This window comes from Canis lupus, chromosome 7, assembly GCF_003254725.2.
Source record: "Canis lupus dingo isolate Sandy chromosome 7, ASM325472v2, whole genome shotgun sequence".
Lineage (NCBI taxonomy): Eukaryota > Metazoa > Chordata > Mammalia > Carnivora > Canidae > Canis > Canis lupus.
The window spans coordinates 2,144,716-2,166,598 of record NC_064249.1 but is presented as its reverse complement, the minus strand read 5'-3'; the positions used below and the strand labels follow the sequence as shown (position 1 = coordinate 2,166,598).

At 39.0% G+C, this 21,883-nt stretch overlaps 1 protein-coding gene across 3 annotated transcripts in view; it reads right to left on the bottom strand.

Moving 5' to 3' along the window:
• The window catches only part of DDX59 (DEAD-box helicase 59), a 64,759-nt gene extending 44,159 nt beyond the window's left edge, over nucleotides 1-20,600 (bottom strand). For all 3 annotated transcript variants that reach the window (XR_007411745.1, XR_007411744.1, XM_049112032.1), the window contains exon 1: nucleotides 20,439-20,600. The gene's annotated coding sequence lies outside the window, so the exon portion shown is untranslated. The remainder of the gene's footprint in view (nucleotides 1-20,438) is intronic.
• Between the last annotated feature and the right edge of the window lie 1,283 nt (nucleotides 20,601-21,883).

Here is a 21,883-nt window from a genome sequence, read left to right as displayed (position 1 = left end):
TGGCTCCGTTGGTTAAATGGCAGACTCTTGATTTCACCTCAGGTCATGATCTCAGGGTTGCGGGATCGAGCCCCACATCAGGCTCTGTGCTCAGCATGGAGTCTGCTTGTCCTTCTCCCTCTGCTCCTCCTCCTGCTCTCTCTCTCTCTCTTTAAAATAAATAAATAAAATCTTAAAAAATATAAATAAATAAAGGCCACAGTCTAAGCATTAAAAATACTAATTGCTACTAACTTGGTTATTGTCTTGTAAACCTATTTAGTGGGGATCCCCGGGGGGCGCAGCGGTTTGGCGCCTGCCTTTGGCCCAGGGCGCGATCCTGGAGACCCGGGATCGAATCCCATGTCGGGCTCCCGGTGCATGGAGCCTGCTTCTCCCTCTGCCTGTGTCTCTGCCTCTCTCTCTCTCTCTCTCTCTCTCTCTCTCTCTCTGTGACTATCATAAACAAATTAATTAAAAAAAAATAAACCTATTTAGTGGACAGAGCTAAGAGCTTTCTTTCTGCTCGCCTTTCTAGGAGAAAAAAATCCTGAATTCATTCGATTCAAATTTAGAATTACAAGATTTTTATTTAACTTCTTTTATTTTTATACTGGTATCATTTTTATACTGAAAATCTTGGTTTCTAGGAGTATTAAGGTAATTAGTTATGTTACATACAGAATAATTTCAAATAACAAACAAAATTATTACCAACCATATGACTACTGAAAACAATTTAAAATGTATTTCAAATTTTAAACATTTTTCACATCTGTTCCACTAGGTATGTATAGTCAAATTATTATGTTTTAAAACAATGTGAAATAATGCCTTTCTGTGTGGTTAAGACATAAAATCACTGCACAGATGGGCTCATTTGTTTCATTTTGCTTTTGATTTTTAGGAATTGTTTTTCTCTTCTATTTTTTTTTTTTTAAAGATTTTATTTATTTATTCATGATAGTCACAGAGAGAGAGAGAGAGGCAGAGACACAGGCAGAGGGAGAAGCGGGCTCCATGCACCGGGAGCCCGACGTGGGATTCGATCCCGAGTCTCCAGGATCGCGCCCTGGGCCAAAGGCAGGCGCCAAACCGCTGCGCCACCCAGGGATCCCTTCTCTTCTATTTTTATTTAGTACTGAAACACTTGCCTGGCTTGAAATCAAATCTAAAAAATAGTGAATATTCAGAAAAGGTTAGCTTTTATCTTGGGTTCTTCTGCCCTATTGCTGCCTTCCTCACAGATTACCTTTACTTATTTTTTTATAGGCTACTTTTAAAATTTAAAAAAATTGTCTATTCCTCTAGTTTTGAAAATATAAGCAAATATTTTATATATGTGCACAAATATATACATTACCTTTTAAATAAACAGAAGTTACAATAGACACTTTTCTCTACTTTTTTTTTTTTTTTTTTCATTTAGCAACATGTCCTGGAAGTCACTTCCTAGCAGTATATAGAAATATTCTTTATTCTTTTCTCTTATTCCATTGGGAGTTTGCACAATAGCTATAGTTTCCTGTTGGTAAATATTTGAGTTGTTTCCAGTTCTCTACTATTTTAGAAATTTTAATAGCAGTGAACTGGATGCAATGTATAGCCTTCCAGAGACTTTATTAAGCATTTACAAGTCAGATCATATTTCACTGAATCTGGAACTCCATTGATTATAAGAAGCACCATTGCTTTATGTAACACTAAGAAAGAAAAACATCCTGTCGGTTAATTATAAGATATATTTCAGTTTCAAAGAATTAAAATGTGCATGGGGAAAAGTGAATATCTTAAAACTGATGAAATTAGAATCTCATGTCACCCTTACAGCAACCCTAAAAGGAGGTATAACTAACATGAGCTCCATGATGGAAGAGGCTTTTTCTTGCCTTTTACTCTATTCCTAACCTTAGAACTATACTCGGCACATAGTAAACAATACATATTTGTTGAATGAATGAGTGAATGAATTAATTAATTCCCACTTTATGAATAAGGAAACACTGAGGTACAAAGTAGATCTAACTTGCCCGAGATCAAACAACTATTAACTGGCAGAACCAGTAAATAGATTTGACCAAAGAAAGTCACAACTCATACCTGCAGCACTCCGCCCTATAAATTTATGATCACCAGCTACAGCTAGGTCCTCAGCTGTTCTATTGCCTTTCTCTAGTCAACTTGCCCTTCCACTCATAGCAACGATTACTTTGTTTATTTGCTTCTTTAAGATTTTATTTCTAAGTGATCTCTGCACGCAGTGTGAGGCTCAAACCTACAATCCTGAGATTAAGTCACTCCACACACTGAGCCAGCCAGGTGCCCCAACAGCAATCATTTTAAACCATCACTCCCTCCAAATCTCAAGGGTCCCTCCCCCCAACTTCCACTGTCTCATTCTTACGCTGAGAGAATCTTTCCTCCTATTGCATAGATAACATGAAGCCACCGCATAAAAACTGCTTCAGAATTTTTTAAAGATATATTTATTTATATGAAAAAGAGAGTGCAGGGGGGAGGGGCAGAGGCAGAGGGAGAGAGAGAATCTGAGACTCTCAAGCAAACTCCCCATTGAGTGGAGACCCCAATGCCCGACTCGATCCCCAACCCCACAATCATGATATGAGTTGAAATCAAGAGTCAGATGCCTAATTGACTGAGTCACTTCAAGAACTACTTTGGATTCTTATCAAACACATAACCTTACTGTATCTACACTGATTCTAAATTCCTTTACCCTGTGCCATTGGAAGATATGGCCCTCCTCCCGCAAAAAGTTGATTCCTCCCCTGGGACTTTGGATCCCATCTGTCTTGCCTTCCCAGAACCCTAACACTAGTAGTTACCCCTATTCTTCTGCCCTACAAATTCAACCTGTCCCTCCAGAGCAATCAAGATCAAGCTTGGTTGCATATAAAGAAGCCTAAATAATTGTGACTTAAACAAGAGAGAAATTAATTTCTCTGTCATATATTTATTTGTTTATTTGTCTGAAAATGTAATAGTCATTGTATAAAAATTAAAGGTATAAATTGGTGTACAGTAGAAAGACAATATTCCTCCTACCCTTCCCTCAGCTTTCTAGTTCTTCCTCATGCAAGATTATAAATGAAATTTAAAGCCACAGGACTGGAAATGATCACTAGGGAGCATGTGTATATAAAGAGCAGGACTCTAGGACAGAGACCTCTGGCACTCCAGCATTTAAAAGCTGACCAGAAAAATAACCTGCAATGGATTTGAGACTAAACTTCATTGAAAAAAAAGAAAACCCAGAGATTGTTTTGACCTAGAAACCAAAAGAAGAAAGCATTTCAAGAAAAAGAGAGTGTGTCCATAACACTCAGAGATTCAAGACCAGAACAGAGAAGTGACCATTATGTCTGGCAACAGGAAACTGTTAATGACCTGAACAAGAGTAGTCTTGGGGGGAAATGGACAGTGGAAAAAATGTGAGGAAACAAGTTAAGTCCGTGATTATGGTTAGGTAACTCATGAAGTTTTGTTAAGAAGAGGACCAGAGAGGGGTGCCTGGGTGGCTCAATGGTTGAGCATCTGCCTTTGGCTCAGGGCCTGATCCCAGGGTCCCGGGATCAAGTCCCGCGTCGGGCTCCCCGCAGGGAGCCTGCTTCTCCCTCTGCCTGTGTCTCTGCCTCTCTCTGTGTGTCTCTCATGAGTAAATAAATAAAATCTTAAGAAAAAAGAAGAAGAGGACCGACCAGAGGAACTGGACTAAGAATGAAGAGACAGATGGGTCAAGATAATTTTTTCTCTTATAGGAAGTATTGTGACATATTGTTTGTGTTTGGATAAACCATTAGAAGGGGGGAAATTGATGATATATGTGAGAGAGGGAATGATTGGCAGAGCAACATCCTTGAAGATGGAAAAATTGCACGGGACCCAGCACATGAGGAGAAGGAGTAGCCTTTGAAACGCACAGGCTCAATATGAAGGTAGGCTGTAGTTTGAATGGTTGTAGTTGTAGTTTGAGTTGTCTGCTTTATTTTTTTAAATTTTATGACCATAATTTAGTAGGTTTCAAAAGACAAAAGGGGGCACAGCGGTTTAGCGCTGCCTTCAGTCCAGGGTGTGATCCCAGAGACCCAGGATTGAGTCCCAAGTCATGCTCCCTGCACGGAGCCTGCTTCTCCCTCTGCCTGTGTCTCTGCTTCATTCTCTCTCTCTCTCTGTCTCTATGAATAAATAAAATCTTTTTTAAAAAATAACTAAAACATCAAAAGACAAAAGGTGTGAAATAGTCTTTTTGAAGAGTGGGAAAGGAACATTCCAAGAAATATGATAGGATTGTCAAGCAATATTCAGCACCCAATTGAGATTTGGGGCCATGAATTTAAAGAAGTCCAGTGGACATGGTAAATAAGACCAGCTGAGTTATATTCAGCAGCTGTAGTGTGTAAACCCAAAGTGAGCAGTTGGTTGGGTATAATCAGAGTTGGGAACTTTCCTAATGAGGATGACAGGAGGATCTCAGAGAGAGAGTGGCAAAGATTTCAAGGATATCTTCAGGAATTATAGATGTTAACTATAGACTTTAGGTAGGGTGAAGAGGGGGTTGTGAAGATGTGGCTAAATGATTATAGTTGAGAAAATGATAGAACGTATGTATAGGAGTTCTTGATGAGGTCACATAAGTGCTAGAACAGGAGTTTTAAAGAAGGATGGGTGATGGTGGCCAGAGAGCCGGATTCTTGAAGTCGGAATTTCAGAGGTAGTGCAGTGATTGATTGTCATGACAAAGCCAGGAATGTGACCATGGATGAGTGAAGTCTGATGGAAGATTTGATTCTTAGACACCAAGATGGCTAAGGAACTGAGAGGCCAAAGCATCAGATGGATCATCCATGTGAAAATGGAAATTACTAGAAAAAGAGAGAGAGAGAAGAGGAAAGCAGTGAGCCAGGTGGGATGAGAACTATTTATGCCTTGATTAGAGGTAGGACTGGGCCTTCTACTCTTTGGCTTCCTCAGGGGAAGATATTTCTAAAAAAGAAAAGGGACAAAACACAATATGAAAGGAAAAAGCCAAAAGATTTTGTCCCAACCCAGTCTTCTAGCATGGTAGCCTGATCATGAACTTCAAACACATTTTACTCTTAACCAAATCTGAGCATCATTTCTCTGGAAGGGTAAAAAGAGAGGAGGACCATAGTGAGAAAAGAGCACAAATTTTAGCTCATGAAATTCTCCATATCTACATATGATCTCTCTACCTTCCATTCAAACCTGCCCCCTGCTAGAAGTTTCCACAGATTTCATTAGATTCTCAAAGTGAACATGACCCTAAAACATCATAGAGCTAACCCGAAGATGAGAATATCTTACAAATAAGGGTGCCTGAGTGGCTCAGTCAGTTAAGTGCCTGACTCTTTTTTTTTTTTAAGATTTATTTATTTATTCATGAGAGACACACACAGAGAGGCAGAGACACAGGCAGAGGGAGAAGCAGGCTCCCTGCAGAGAGCTGGATGCGGGACTTGACCCTGGGACCCCAGAGTCATGCCCTGAGCTAAAAGCAGGTGCTCCACCGCTGAGCCACACAGGAGTTCCAAGTGCCTGACTCTTGATTTTGGCTCAGGTCATGATCTCAGGGTTGTGAGACTGAGCCCCTTGTTGAGTCTGCACTCAGCACGGAGTCTGCTTGAGATCTCTCCCTCTCCCGGTGCCCCTCCCCCAACTAGCACACTCTCTCTCTCAATAAATAAATAACATTTTAAGAACAAAAAAAGAAAGTGTTACCAAAAAAGGGAAGATAAGCACAAAGTCATAGCATATTACACCATAATGATAAAATAACAATAACAGTAATAATGGTGACTGACCTTTATTGAGGACTTTCTATGTGCCAGGCCTCATGCAAGGGAAAACATGCCCTAAGCAAACATCCTGAGCAATCCAGTCTGTGTCAGTGAGATGACTCATGAGAAATACATAATTGGGCATTCTATTTTAAACATCAAGCTTTTGTGAGTTGGTTATCATGAGTCTTTTCATCAGAGACCAAACAACCCTAAATATACTGATCAAATTTTCTGGATGTACATGACTAACCTCAACTTTGATGGCCACATCAATATCATCAAGTGGGGCCCTGCTGGAATGGTCACCATCTCTGTAAGTCTGTATCAGCTGATTACTTCATTTGAAATGTTTTCTTCCAAAGGTAGTTTACTCCATGAAGCAAAATAAATCAGTCCTTCACATGAGATGCAAAATATCATTAAACTTTAAGATTTTTAAGACATGGAGCAAAGCTTAAAAAAAAAAAAAAAAGACATGGAGCAAAGCTTGCTATTTGACTTTTAGTCAATCAATGAAAAACTATCAGTTTTGAGATTCCCTCTTCTTATAAGTCTATGATAATATGTGAATGCAAAATTGGTTAAGATTTCAAAATGACAATATCCATCTGTAATAAGGATGTGGGAAAGCCAAAGCTCTTGTCTATTGCCAGTCAATTAGTACAATAACATTGAGTATTGAGTGCTTAAGAATATTCATACCTACTAAAAAAAAAAAAAAAAGAATATTCATACCTACCAGTTCCCACTCTAGGTTTTTGTTATAAAGTAATTACTGTTACAAATAAAAGTGTATCTGGGGTGTGTTTATTACATTATTTGAAAATGATATTATTCTGGCCTCAGCTTAAATATTCAACAGAAAGGAATTCATTCAGCTAATTGTAGTACATGCATACAATGGAAAACAACATAACCATTGAAAATCATATTGAATATTTAATGACATGGGAGGATATTAATGATCTCTTAGAAAAAAAGGTTAAAAACTGTATATTTGGTATGATCTGATTGTTTTGGAAAAACAATGTATGAATAAATATACAGAGAGGAAAAAAGATGAGGAAGGATTCATGGCAAATATTAATAGCAGTTACATAAAGACAGACATATAAAAAAAAAAAAAAAAAAAAAAAAAAAAAAAAAAAACAAAAAAAAAACAAACAAAAAAAGACAGACATATAGATCAGTGGAATAAAATGAAAGTCCTGAAAGAGATCCTCACCTCTGTGGTCACTTGATTTTCTAGAAGGGCACCAAGACAGTTCAATAGGGGAAAGAATAGTCTTTTCAACAAATGGTGCTGAGACAACATGCAGAAGAATGAAATTGGATCCCTACTTCACACCATAGACACTAATATAATAGCTAAAAACTTAAAACTCTTAGAAGAAAGCATTGGAGTAATCTTTGTGACCTTGAGTTAGGCAAAACCTTCTTAGATATGACACCAAAACCAATAAGGGTCAAAAGAAAAAATAGATAACTTTAATACTTTGTGCTAGAAATGGTGCCCATGAAGAAACTGAAAAGAGAGTCCACAGAATGGGAGAAATGATTTGTAATGCATATATCTCATACGACACTTACACCAGAAAATATAAAGAAGTCTTAAAATGCAAAAAGAAAAAGAAAATTAACATGAATTTTAAAAGGGCAAAGGATTTGAATAGATATTTCTCCATAGATTGTATACAGATAACCAATAAAAGCATGAAAAGATGATCAACATCATTACTAGGAAAATGCAAATCAAAGCTCAACGAGATACCACTTCACACTAATTAGGGTGGCTATTAAAAAGGAGAAAAAGACAGACAATGTCAAGTGTTGGCAAAGAGGTGGAGAAATTGGAACCTTCATACATTGCTGTGTACTACGTTGGAATGCAACGTAGTACACAGTCATTTTGGGAAACAGCCTGGCAGTTCCTCAAAACGTTAAACACAGAGTTACCTTATGATCCAGAAACTCCATCCACCCCTATATTCCAAGAGAATTTAAAACAAGTATTCAAACAAAAACTTGTCTGGTATGATATTCATAGCCGCATTATTTGTGACAATTAGAAAGTGGAAACAACCCAATGTCCCTTATAAATGGATAAACAAGTACGGTATAGGCATACAATGGAATAGTATTTGGCAATGAGAAATTAAGAAGTGATACATGCTACAACTTGGATCTTGAAAATATTGAGCTAAGTCAAAGAGGTCAGTCACAAAATGGAATTCCATTTATATGAAATGTTCAGAATAGGCAAATCTAGAGAGACAGAAAAGCAGGTTAATGGTTGCCTAGGGCTGAGCAGGGGGGGAATGTGTGGTAGAGAAAATGAGAAGTGATTGCTAATGGAGTTCTCTTTAGGGTGATGAAATATTCTAAAATTATATTGTGATGATTTTTTTAAAGTAAGATTCACACCCAACATGGGGCTTAAACTCAAGACCCTGAGATTAACAGTTGTATGCTCTACCAACTGAGCCAGCCAAGTGCTCCCCTAAAATTATACTGTGGTGATGGTTGTACAATCAGTAATATACTAAAAGACATTGAATTGTGCTCTTGAAATGGGTGAATTGCATGTATGTGAATCACAATAAAGCTTTAAAAAGTGTTAGCAGGGATCCCTGGGTGGCGCGGCGGTTTAGCGCCTGCCTTTGGCCCAGGGTGCGATACTGGAGACCCGGGATCGAATCCCACATCGGGCTCCCGGTGCATGGAGCCTGCTTCTCCCTCTGCCTATGTCTCTGCCTCTCTCACTCTCTGTGTGTGCCTATCATAAATAAATAAAATTTTTTAAAAAAAGTGTTAGCAGTATCTATTTCTGGATGGTGGGCTTATGTTTTGTTCCTCTATAACTTCTGCAATAAACAAGTGTTTCTGGTTGTAGGAAAAGAGAAACAAATGTATGGTTTAAATGGCTTATCTCAGCATACAGCTTCTTAGGACTAATGGAGGTTCATGAGTTTAAGACATTCCTTTTTTTTTTTTTAGGGAGAGATTTTATTTATTTATTCATGAGAGACACAGAGAGAGGCAGAGACACAGGGAGAAGGAGAAGCAGGCTCCCTGCGAGGAGCACAGTGTGGAAATCGATCTCAGGACCCCGGGATCACACCCTGAGCCAAAGGCCAACACTCAACCACTGAGTCACCCAGACATCCCTTTAAGACCCATTCTTAAATTAAATAATTGCCCCTAAAAGAAAACGGCCCTATTCTCAGAAGCCATTTCCCTCATCTTTTTACTGTTCGCCAATGTAAAATAGAGGAAGTAGGTTTTTTTCCCCCTTCAAATAATGGAATCTGTGGGTGTTTCTATTTTTCTCACTTTGTGTGGTGATTCACTTCAGGCTGGATGCCTTTCCATTTTTGACTTTTCATTGTTTGCTGCATTGCAAGAACCTTCTGCACTTTAAAGTCTTAATTTGGATGGTAATACATTTGATGTGATTTTGCAAGTTGAGTTTAATACTTTAAGCCACTTTAGCAGATTGCATTCTTGTTCCTTCCTTTACCCCATGACCAGTTATCATTTAGTTATAATCCCTTAACAGTGAAAAATATAAATAACAGTGAATGAATGTTACAAATTTTTTAAAAATTTCGATTTGATAGTATAACAATATACTGTGAAAATTAAATAGATGTATTTAAATAGTCTGAGAGATTGTATAAAAGTATTTTGAAAAGATTAGGGATTTTCTCTTTATTATAGCATACGTTAATAGGTTGATTAATTACTTTGTTGCAAGTGGGTGGATCAAGCAGTATTTGATGATATATATAACTGGGCTTCTGGAAAATAACTGTCAATTCAGACTTGCCAAGAAGAGATCTACTCAGTTGAGGGGCAGTACTGCTTAAGCAGAAAAAATCCAAGAATATATTATCATATTCCTCTCAGACCTAGACCATGAAATTAGAAATGACTCCATTAAGACTGGAGAGGACACGGACCACAAAATCTGAAATAATTCATTGAAAAGCCCTTCCAAAAGTGAAAAGCATTATAAGTTACAAGATATCATTATTACTATTATGATTATTACATGAAGCAAGAGGATGTATGTTCTTAAAGAGCATGAACGTAAGCCCTTGCAAAAAAAAAGTACTTAATGTCTAAATCTTTTCAATAATAAAATAAAATAAAATAAAATAAAATAAAATAAAATAAATCTTCTCAATAATAACTGATCAACTGTGACTTCGCCTGAATTCCAAGGTGCAACATTAAAGGCCTTTACATGGCAGGTGGCCCCATAACTGCTCTGGAAACGCTGTCAGAGTGTTAGCTCTGGAAGGCTTACGGATATTGTGTCTGCATCCCTTGGAGACTGTACTTAAGTACAGTGGAGGGGGTGTCACGGAAATGCTAATACAGTCAAATACCAGATATACCTCTTCACTCAGGGTTATTACGTAGTAATTACTTTAGAGGTTAAAGAATTGCTCTTAGCCTTTATCAGAGCCCTTTAGGAAGACCGTCTGCCTGTGGACTCTCCTGGAATTCCTTGAGGGTGGGGACCCCAGATTTCTACTTTGGTATCACCAGGGCCTTTGCAGTACTTGGTGCATCAAAACTATGCATTTGAATGATTTATGAGGACTTAATAATCTAGCAAGTTACCGACTCAATGATTGAAATTTATTTTCCAGCTCGGGGTAACTGCTGGCTCGCACAGTAGCGAAAGCTGCTAGCAGGTACCATGTGCAGGTTTTTAGGAAGATAAGAAAACAACCCAAGGGAGTTCCTGACCCATACTAGTTTCCATCTTAATCATTTTTGTCCCTACACCTAGAGTTTCTATACTTTTTTATAAGGTTGAGTCATACAAAAGCTTGCAACCTATTTGTCTGGAACGTCGTAGATTTAGATAAGTAGTCTGTATCACTCTGAATAATAACACCTCAGAAAAGCATGACAGATATTTCTGGATTAGGATTAGATTTTGAGACACGTGAAGATGCCATATTTCTTAAGTCAAATAAAATTTTACTAAAAAAAAGGGTTGGCTTTTTTTTTACTATGAATATGGCTGACACATCTCTACCTCACTTGCTTTCTATAAGTCGGCAAGTATCAGTTTGTATATCTATAATTTCTTAATTTTAATTTTTCATCTTGCTACTAAAAAACATCAGTATTTAGTTTACCTTTCAATTACTTCAAAAAATATATATGCCGGGATCTGAATATTTGTGTTCTTCTAAAATTCACGTGTTGGAGACCTAATGCCTAGTGTGGTAGTATTAGGAGATGACGCCTTTACAAGATGCTGGGAGCATGAGGACTGAGTACTCAGGAGTGGGATTAACGTTCTTATAAAAGAAACTCTAGGGGGATCCCTAGGTGGCTCAATAGTTTGGCGCGTGCCTTTGGCCCAGGGCGTGATCCTGGAGTCCCTGGATCGAGTCCCAAGTCGGGCTCCCAGCATGGAGCCTGCTCCTCCCTCTGCCTGTGTCTCTGCCTCGTTCTCTCTCTCTCTATATCTATCATGAATATATAAATAAATAAATCTTAAAAAAAAAGAAAGAAAGAAAAAGAAACTCTACCGAGACCCCCTGCGCCTTTCAGCAGAGAAGGATACAAGAGGGCACAATCTATAAAGCAGGAAGAAAACCCTCACCCAGACAGAATCTTCTGGCCTGATGATGATCTCGGATTTCTAGGGTCCAGAACTGTGAGAATAAAATTTTAAAAAATAAAATTTAAAAAAATGTATTTATTTGACAGAGAGAGAGGGAGAGAACACAAGCTAAGGGGACAGCAGGCAGAGGGAGACGGAGAAGCAGGCTCCCCGCCAAGCAGGGAGCCCGAGGTGGGGCTCGATCCCAGGCCCCTGAGATCATGGCCTGAGCCAAAAGGCAGATGCTCAACCCACTGAGCCACCCAGGCGCCCCGAGAAATAAATTTCTGTTGCTCCTGGTCAACCCAGGCTGCGGTATTTTGTCCTGGCAGCCAAGTGGACGAAGGCCCCACAGTATTTTAAATGTGTTATATAGTAGGGTGTGGAACTGATTTCCTTTAATACCGTAAAAATTGAGAAAAGAGTGTATTAGTAAAAATGTTACATAGCCTTACTTACATTCATGTTATAGGTAGATAGATTTGACGACGATAAAAAAAGAAGACAGGTAAGAAGAACCCCGGTGAGCCACCCCAGGGGATGCTAGGGAACTGTGATATAATAAGAAATGTGTTTGGTCTCTGCACCAGGTTCCTGGCACAGAGCTCCTAAAGCCCTAGAAATTTCCTGAGGGGAAGGAGAAAGAGAAGTATCTTTTGCTATTTGTAACAAGCCCTTTTCAACCCCACCTAAATTGATGTTCATCATGTGGCTTTGACAGCCCCCCTACCTGTGGGGTTTAGGAGGACAGATTGTCAGGAGGACCAACCACTTGATTGGAGGGTCAGAACTTTCCACCCGCCTCGGCCTCCGGGAGGAGGGAGCTGGAGGCGACTCTGTCCTGGTGGATGAGCATCAGGGGCGGGGGCACCTGCGGAAGGCCCATTGGGTATGGCCCAGGACGGCGACCTACCAAACCCGAGGGGACGTGTGGGAGCCCCGCTTGCAGCCCACTGAACACTGTGACCCAAGGTCACACTGTGGGGCGTCCCTGTCACAACTACACGCGGGCATTATCACACGGAGAAAACCATGTGCCACAAATAAGGAGATGCCCCCGAATGACTCCCGAAGCCCTGGTACAGGAGTTCCTTTTATTTGGGGTTAGGATGAGTGTTCATTGGTCATTGCGTGCAGGGGCGGGCATAAGGGGACACTCGGGCCTTAAGGAAACAGGCCCAGGACACACACGGTACGATATGCAAACGAGGCTTGTGCTCCTCCTTGGGCTGAAATTTTTAGTATCATAACGAGTTTAAAAAATTGTGGGTCATTGCAGAAGTCACTGCTTTGTTCTATCCATGCAGGCGCAAATTGGGGGTTTAGCTCAAACTAGTCTGGGAGACCTGGGCCACTAGAGCTCTTCCTCTTGGTAGTTGTCACCTCCCGAGGGATAGTTTTGGCTTCCGTCATGGGATGTCACGCCCATGGGGTCCTTTGACTGAGTTAATAGATACGCATGAGAGAAGAGCTTAAGGAAAAATGTGGGACAAAGGTTGGTGGGTACATGCAGGTCAGCTATAAAGGTTGAGTCTTGGGGTTTAGCTGGTGGTTGTACTGAAATTTGCAACTAGGATCTGAGGTTGGGGGCAGTCTTGTCTAGAAAGCCCCCAGTCTTTCTGTGCTAATTCTGGGTAGGTAGTGACAGATTTGCCCCCCCACACATTTGGCCTTGTTGAGCGTGGTGAGAAATAGCATTTTTCTTTAGGGAGCCAACTTATAATTCTAAAACCTTATAAATGAGAAGAAAGCATCAAACAATTGTCTGTCTTTCCTGTACAAACCATATGTGAAGGCAACCATGAGTGTATGAAATGAAGTTTCCCTTTATAGAGATATTCTAGCTAATAAATGAAGCAGGCCTGCTAGAATCAGGATATCACCGTGTGGGGACTTCTAATGAAATAATGGATGTAAGCAAAGATCATCAGTGGCCCCTAAAAGCCATCGAAAAAGTGACAGAGAACTTGATGGTGCATGATTTGCTGGCTTTGCCTGAATCCACTGATCGATCTTAGCATCACAGAAAGAGACAATCAAATATTTTGTGCTTCCTGATGAAAGTACACAAACCGCTCACAAAGTATTCATGCCAACAGATTGAACCTAAATCTGATTGAGCCTCATGGTGTTTCAATTTACAGAAAATGTAAGAGACAGGAATTTTTTAAACAACATGGTTGGGATGCAATTAGTAAAATTCAGACCTTGGAAAAACAGGAAAAAATGACAAGAAAAAGAAAGGGAGAGCAACAGAAACAGAGGAGGAACCCAGAGTTTAAAAGAGACCCATAAGTGGGGTGCTTGGGTGGCATCCCACTCTTGATCTCAGCTCAGGTCTTGATCTCAGGGTCATGAGTTCAAGCCCTGCATTGGGTACTTAAAACAAAAAAAGAGAGACGTATATGCTCAATGTAATATGCAACCCTTATTTGGCTCTCTTGATTTAAACAAACTCGTTGTAAAAAACCCCCAAAACAAGAGCTGCTAAGATGGCTGTCCCTACTAAAGGCAAACACAAGATCACAATCCCACCTGCTAGCATTGACTTTTTGGCATAAATCCTACCATTAAAGAGCTGTACATTTTATTTTGAAAAATTTTTTAGAAACGTGTACCTTTCAGTTAAACCTTCCTGAGTACGATACTCCTAAAAGTCAGCACATTAAACCTCATCAATCACTGATTCTCCAACTTAAATGAAAGCTCATTCTCCCAAGTGCAGGCATCATTGAAGGACCCGAATCTTAAAGACGATGACTTAAAGTCAATTCCAGATGATAGGCTAGTTGTAGAGGCTGACCGCAGCACAGCTTGGGTTGAGATGGTGACATTTGTTTTTGTTTGTTTGTTTGTTTGTTTGTTTTGTCCTTGGGCGTTTTTTTTTTTTTCAGTATGTTTTAATACTGATGACTCAGTGTTTCAAAACCCAAATATTTCAAACCAAATAATGAAGCCATTTTGTACAGTTTTGACTCCAAAGCAACTAGACAGCCTCCTGGCCTTCCAGCTTCTTATTTCCTAGAATCACTTTTCAAATAAATGTGAATCTTTAAATCCAAATTAGTGATGGAAAGGCATCAGCCCCTTCAACAGCATCTCGAATAATTATCCGCTGTCTCTTTAAACACCTCCAAAAGTAGGAAATCTCAGCCATATTTGGCGAGGTTTGTGGTTAACTTTTATTATTGTTGCACAAGAACAAGTCTGCCCATCTCCCATGACAGCACTTTAATTCTTAAAGACCTCCTTTCTCATCCACTAAGTCAGTGACTCCTACCTGGAGTCTAGTGAATGTAAAAGCAGAATGAGAATGCCCTCCTCTTGGGCAATATCGGCACCTTAGAGCATGAAAGCTAGTAGTAGTTTGGCAAAATGTCAAATGCTGTGATGCCCCTTGAGGTTAAAATGTTATTTCAGTGGTTAAAAGGAATATGCTAAAATCTTTTAAAAATAGCTAGAAAGCCATCATCTTAAGTCTTCTTGTTAAAGATCTCTTGCTCTTTGAAATGTTGGTTATATGTATTTATATATATTTAATATAATATATAATAAAGTATGTCACTTAAAAATATATAATAAATTAAAATATATATTATTGATATAAATATCTAAGTATGTAGTAAATATATATTGTTACAAAAGAATAGCCTAATCCACTTTCCTCTTAAGATTTGCCATGGAAATTGTATATATCACTTCTACTTGTTAGAACTTTGGTTCTCGGGATCCCTGGGTGGCGCAACGGTTTAGCGCCTGCCTTTGGCCCAGGGCGCGATCCTGGAGACCCGGGATCGAATCCCATATCGGGCTCCTGGTGCATGGAGCCTGCTTCTCCCTCTGCCTATGTCTCCGCCTCTCTCTCTCTTTCTCTGTGACTATCATAAATAAATAAAAATTAAAAAAAAAAAAAAAAAAAAAAAGAACTTTGGTTCTCATCTCATTGGTTAGAGCTTTGTCACATGCTATTAGGGAGCTGGAAAACAGTGTTTACTCTGGGTAGCCTTGTGCCTGTAGAGAAATTCCTTTACTCTGGGAAAAGAGAGAGGGTGCATAATAGGAGACTATTGACAGTCTGTGTTCCAATAACTCTGAATAGAAGTTATCACCAAATATCACAATGATAATGTGTTCTAAACTAAGAGTTTTGGTGAAATACCCAAATACCAGTAATATGTATGTGAGGGGCATTTGTTCTCAACTGCCTAACATCCATTTGCTCTACTTCCAATAATAATTCTGGTTTGTATTTGGCATCCATTCTTCCTCTCAGTCCATGGTTCTGTGGATATGCCTCCATTCTCGAATCCAGGGATGGCTTGTGACCTAACCAGCCTACCTAGTTAGAATACCACATTCCTTAGGCAACAGTGATTGGTTTGGGATGGGCACATAATTTCATTTCAGCCACTAAGAAAGTAGACTCTCCTTTCATTCTGCAGCCATCTTGCTAAATGGAGTATGACAGTAAAACCATTCCTTTTTGGGTTTTTTTTATTGGTGGTGGTGGGTTTTTTTAGGCCTAGGATCCAGCCATGTTTGGAGTCTGCTCTAGAGTGGGGCTTCTAAGCTACAAGATCCAGTAAACTCTCTTCTCCATTTTTGTTTTGTTTTATTTTTATCCTTACACTAGTTTGTAGTAGGTTTTCTGTAACTGGCAATAAAAAGAATCCTGATATATTTGAGACTATTTCTAAGTCTCCAGGATGTAAGATTATATGCAATAAAGAATTAAAATAATTTTGAAAAACCAAGTAAGATACTTGATTAGTTCATATATTTAAATGAATGAGCTATTATCATAAAGCAAAGATATGCACCAAGCATCATTGTTCTTCACTGTACTTCCAGAATTTGAAGCACTAACTGGATTACAGGCTTCAAGAATTCTTTCTCATACATTATTAAACACTAATATTACTATGGACTCAAGAGTTTAAAAATTTGGTGATTATGTATAAATCAGTTTTAAATCTTTCTGAAATGAGGTAGGAGTATAAATAAGTTGAAAAAGGTGTCAAGCAACTTCTTTCTCATTCTAGTAGCTTCTTTTCTAAGCAATCAACTCTCCTTTTACACAGACTCCACATTCTCATCCTGTGTCTCCGAAAAAGTACCAACAATACTTCTTCTTAGCACTTACAGTGAATACATAATTCAGAATAAGATAACACCAAATGTAACATAGAATTAATTACATTTCTTCCAAATCACTTAGGAAAATATTGAAGCATAATTTTATGGATTCCTGTATCATTTCTAATAATCTCAGAATAGTAAGAATTACTCACACTTTATTTTGTCTGCTTGGAAAAGTCCTATTTGATCAATGGGGTGGTACTGGTGTTTGGTCATGTTACATGAAGCTGGGGCAGCTCCTGCAGGGTGCTGGATAAAAGAATACAGGCTCAAAAGTCTTCCAGCACATCTCCTCTAAGGAATGATTGCAGGAGAAGTAGCTAGAAATAAGAGATTTTATCTCATTTTAAAGATTGGCAGAGGAGGGAATTCCATTCCTTTTTAGTAACCCATGTCAGTACATAACAAGCTTCACAAGAAATTAATCAACTATGTTTTATCCAAATCCTTTGGGCTGAAATTCTTCTGTTCTGGAAACAAAAAGCTACTGATGACTATCATCAGTGTGAGAGCCCTTCATATATTTGGACACTGTAATTAAAAGCTCTTCTAGATGCTGATTATTTTAACTCTTTTAACCCAGTCATTTTCAACAGGATGGGGAAGTTATTTCACCCCCAGGGGACATTTGGCAATGTTTGCAGACGTTTTGGTTGTCACAACGGGAGGGGAGGTGCTACTAGCATCTAATGGGCAGAGGCTGGGCATGCTGCTAAACATCCTGCAATGCACAGGAATGTTCTACTCTCTCTCTCTCTCTCTCTCCACCCCAAATAATTATTGCAAAATGTTAACAGTATTAAGGTTGATAAACTATACTTTTATAAAGAAAATATTTATTTATTTATTTATTTATTTATTTATTTATTTATTTATTTATTTATGGGGGAGGGTGAAGGAGAGGGAGAAAGAGTCTTTTTTTTTTTTTTTTTTTGAGAAAGAGTCTCAAGCAGACTCCCCACTGAGCCCAGAGCCTGAGCTCAATCTCCCAACTCCAAGATCAGGACCTGAGGCAAAACCTGCAGTTGGTTGACTCAGACTTTCAACCAACTGCAGCACCAGATACCCCTCTACCTTTCTTAACATAGTCTTATTTTCCAGACCTTTGTGATAATCAATTTAATTTTCTTTCAACCTCTACTCAAACATACATGATTCCACTTAGATTTGGAGCTGTGAATTCCATGTGCACCTATTACTGAGAAGTAAGGACAAATGACTTCATAGTTCCTTCGGTCTGTGATACTTGTTCTAGGTGAAGATTATAAACACGGAACTTCGCTGGGGATGTAAATGACCCACTTCCTATGTCTGTAGGTGTTTGTATGACCTGCAAGGGCCCACACGAAGTTCTACTCAGCTAAGATTATGGGAATATCTCAGCCTGGTGGAAATAGAGAGGGGCTGAGGGTGTGGGAGGGAAGGGAAGATCTTGCCGAGCTGTGGCCAAAGCTATAAAAGTGATGTAAAATGCAAGAAAGAGGTTCCCAGAGCTTGCTCTTGCAACTCTTAACATAGGCAACCAAAGACAGTGGTTGAGTAAGTCCTCCTAGTCACAGATACATTTTACTGTGGTCTTGGGACATGTATTTTAGATAACTTTTGGTAAATCCTTAAACTTCTATAACTCTTCCACTGTGTGTTTATGTGTAATCCTCTGGTTCTCAACGTGGAGCAATGAAAACCCTTACAATGAAAAAGCTTGTGTGCTTGCTTCCAAAGTAACCAGAGTAGCCCTCTCTTAGGCTAAACTTGGAAAAAAAAAAAAAAGATTTCTGGAAGAAAAATTAGACTGGTCATAGCTAAGAAGAGAAGCAATCTGGAGAAGTCCTGAGGTCTGCAAGAAGAAATTGGGGATGTATGCAGGACTAATGCTGGGGTTGGAAAAAGTGCTTCAAGTCTTCAAAGATGGATGCTGAGGAGCCTCACTCACGTAATACATGGTTTTCTGATTTTGATTAGCATTTTGCTCCTAACTACTGCTCTTAAATTCAAATTATAGCTTTCCAGAGGATACAAAAACAAGAAGAAGAAATATGCTGAGGTTTGCATAGAGATCAAATAACCATTCCACTCTAAAGCCATAGATTCTTCCATTTGTGGAGATTCCATGCCAGGTTTGACATTTCTCATGCTTGATGTCTACATACACAGAGTCACATCGGAGAGCCTAAGCAAAAATCATCTGGTTAGTTCGAATTCCGTAGGGAATATATAAAATGTTCCTTGAATTTTCAATTCCAAGTATGTTTTTATGTTTACAGGACTCACAAAGGCTTTATTTGCATATTATCCATTTAGAGTGAAAGATGATCTGGATGGATATAAAAAATAATTAATTTCAAATTTATGCCAGAGTAAGGTGGCACTTAACGTCTCTCACATTCCCTCTACTTTCAACTCTAAACACATTCCAACTCCATCTGCCTGCTACTCAGAAGGCAGGAGGGTCCTGGGCGGTGGGAATCAGAGGCTTGAGGTGATATATTCTCACCTGTGAGCAGGACCGAAGCGGGGGGTCAGGGTAGGGTAGTCCTGATGCAAAGACTTGAGAATCATGGTTTTTGGTACTTGGACCTCTTGATGGTGTCAGGATATAGTTGGCCTACCAGCAGGTTGATTTCTGCCCTGTGTAAGTGTGCATATTCTCCTTGACCCCAAGGAACTGGGAAGGAACCAAACTGAAGCCAGAGGTTTAAAAGATCACAGAGCAGCAGGGCTTCCTTCCTTCCCGAGGATGTCTCTGCCACTAAACTATCATACAATCAGACACCATGTCCCTTCCACTCTCTGAGGGCCACTGATACTTCAGCTACTCCCAAGAGGCCTACAACCAGAAAGAAAGAGAGTGCAAATCACACAATCAGACTGAGTTGCCTTATGAAGTAGAGCAGTGGGAAAAGACAGATAGTAATTGCACACCAAAAGTAATAAGGACCCTAAGGAGACTTCAGTGCAGCATAAAAGAGACACTCTGAAGATAAATCAAACCAAACCATGATTTTCACACTAAAAATTTAATAAAATGAAGTCTCATTTTTGAGACCCAAGTTAATGGAAAATTTAGTGGAAGAAAGATCTCAAAGTGACAGAGCAAAAATACCAAGAGATAGAAATCATAATAAACAGACAAACAAAAAAGACAAGAGATTTGGAATACAGACCCTAAAGGAGTGGTTCTAGAAGGAGAAAAAGGAGCAGATGGAGGAGAGGTAATAATAGAAGAAAATATTTTCTGAAAATATTTTGAAAATTTTTTGTGTTAAAGAAAGACCAGCGTCTGCAAATTCAGGAGGCTTTCTAATATCCAGGCATATACTGGTAACATTTTTGAACTTCAAGAGAAAGGGAAAATCTTACAAGTTTGAGGGGGGATGGGTAAATTATAAAGAAAAAGAATCAGACAAGTACATGATTTATCTTCAACTCTGGAGGGTGAAAGCCGGTGGCAAAAACTACAAAGTACTGAGGAAAAAAGTACCGAAAATCAAGAATTCCAGGCAAGTTATCACTTACCTGTTAGTTTGGAAATACATACAAAAGGATTCAGAAAAATATCATACGTACTACCAGTTGAGTAAAAGACTTGGGAAAGAGCGTTAAATAACAAATTAATCTGAATGGAGCTTATATACACAGTATTAGTTCTCTATGACTATATACAAATTACTCCGAACCCTAGTGGCTTGAAACAACACTAAGCATTTATTATCTCTCACAATGTTTGTGGGTCAAGCATGGCTTAGCTAGGAGGCTCTGGCCCAAAGGCTCTTGAAGATGAACTCATGACGTGGGCCAGGGCTGCACTCTTCTGAAGGCTCAACTAGGGCTGTAGGATCTGCATCCAAACTGAGTCAGTCACTCACCTGGCCAGCAAGTTGGGTGGCTACCGGTCAGAAGCCTCAGTTCCTTTCTGCATCAGCTCTCCAAGGACTGCTGGAGTGTCCTCATGATAGTGTGGCTGGCTTCCTCCAGAGCCGAATATCCTCAAGAGCCAGGTGGAGCCTCAGAGGTTACGCACTATTGTTCTGTTTATTAGAAACAAGTAACTAAATCCAGTCCACATTCAAAGATAGGGGAATTAGAAAGGTCAAAAAATCTGCAAATATATTTTAAAACCACCATCCAAATAAAAAATAAGGGAAACACAAGGAAAATCTGATGAAAATTCAATTATGTTGAGAAATTTTAACATTCCCTTTACAGAAATGAAGAAAATAAACAAAAATAAGTAAAGGAATTAGGTGTGCCTGGGTGGCTCAGTCATTTGAGCATCTGTCTTTGGTTCAGGTCATGATGCTGATTGAAGTCCTGGGATCAAGCCCCACATCAGGCTCCCTGCTCAGCAGAGTGTACTTCTCCCTCTCCCTCTGCTCCTCCCCCTGCTCCTGCAAGATCTCTCAAATTAATTATTAATTAATTAAAATATTTTTTAAAATAAGTAAAGAAATTAGAACAAATAAATCAATGCACTAGATTTAATAAACATACATAGACCCTTACATTCCTTTAAAAAAAAGCCATATATCCCTTAATCCATGAAATAATGTTTTTTTAAAAAGTGACTCAGAGTAAAAATACCTAGCAATATATATGCAGCATTGTTTAAAAATTTATTATGTCAGGTGCTGCTCTAAGTACTTGACATGTAACAATTCATTTAATTCTTATACTAATTTATGAAGTAGAATTATATAACAACTTGGAAGTGAATAAATACACCAACACACTCCTAGATTATCTTCGGTCCAAAGAGGTAATAAAAATTGAAATTATAAATGGCATTAGATATTCTTCAATGTGCGCTGATTAAGCTATACTGACATTAATGACTAACATCCATCCTGTTTGGTGGGTGCTCACAAACACTGGTTGTTAAATATTCTTAATATCACTCCTATCCTGAACTATCTAAAACACTTTGAAAAGAACACTTCAGAACAAAAGCTAAGGAATACAGCAAAACCTGAACTCAGAGAAAAACTAAGTGTCATCATCGTTAAGGAAGAGAAACAAAAATGAAAGAACAAAATTAGAATTAAGAAATTCTGGGATCCCTGGGTGGCGCAGCGGTTTGGCGCCTGCCTTTGGCCCGGGGCGTGATTCTGGAGACCCGGGATCGAATCCCACGTCGGGCTCCCGGTGCATGGAGCCTGCTTCTCCCTCTGCCTGTGTCTCTGCCTCTCTCTCTCTCTCTCTCTCTGTGACTATCATGAATAAATAAATAAAATCTTTAAAAAAAAAAAAAAGAAAAGAAATTCTAATTAGGGGATCCCTGGGTGGCACAGCGGTTTAGCGCCTGCCTTTGGCC